The sequence below is a fragment of the Eimeria mitis genome, genomic scaffold (assembly GCF_000499745.2).
Source record: "Eimeria mitis Houghton genomic scaffold, Emh_scaff2871, whole genome shotgun sequence".
In the NCBI taxonomy this organism is placed as follows: Eukaryota; Apicomplexa; class Conoidasida; order Eucoccidiorida; family Eimeriidae; genus Eimeria; species Eimeria mitis.
Genome location: NW_013571210.1, coordinates 3,284 through 3,586, shown reverse-complemented (window position 1 = coordinate 3,586; position 303 = coordinate 3,284).

Below are 303 nucleotides of genomic sequence, written 5' to 3'. Positions count from 1 at the left end.
GCTGCTGCTGCTAGAGCAGTCCTTTCTGCTGCAGCAGCTACAACAGCTGTTGCTGCTGCTGCTGCTGCTGCTGCTGCTGCTGCAGCTGCTGCTGCTACTGCTGCACGATGGAGGGGAAGGGGAGGAGCCCGTTGCTGCTGTCCTGCTGCATCTGCTGCAGCAGCAGCTCTATTTCTTTTTTATATTTATTTTCTTTTTCTGTTTTTGTTTCTGTCGGCTGCAGCAGCACATTTGCGTCGATGTCTGCTGCTAGCGACAGCAGCCACCGGCAGCAAGTTATCTGCAGCAGCAGCAGCAGCAGCA